The sequence below is a fragment of the Polistes canadensis genome, unplaced genomic scaffold (assembly GCF_001313835.1).
Source record: "Polistes canadensis isolate GaletaPanama2010 unplaced genomic scaffold, ASM131383v1 scaffold_582, whole genome shotgun sequence".
NCBI classification, from domain to species: domain Eukaryota; kingdom Metazoa; phylum Arthropoda; class Insecta; order Hymenoptera; family Vespidae; genus Polistes; species Polistes canadensis.
The window spans coordinates 20,519-20,809 of NW_014570129.1; positions in this window are offsets into that span (position 1 = coordinate 20,519).

Genomic DNA, 291 nt, shown 5'->3' on the forward strand with positions numbered 1-291 from the left:
CAAAAATCAAGCAACAAGAAACTACTGCTCCAAGTACATTAACGAGTTCACCTTCTTCACGTAAATGGTGTCAAATAGGGTTCTGCAATAATAAGAAGACTACTGTCATTTGTAATTTATGTAAAAAATATGTTTGCAAACTGTTGAGATGTGTACATTGTATATTGTAAGATCAAATGTATGTRCTGTAGCGCAAGAGCATGTGTTGGTATACTACTGTTCGTGAGAGAGACGCACACATGTAAGTCTCCCCACTTTATTTCATGTAAGAGTAGTATATAAGGGACAGCG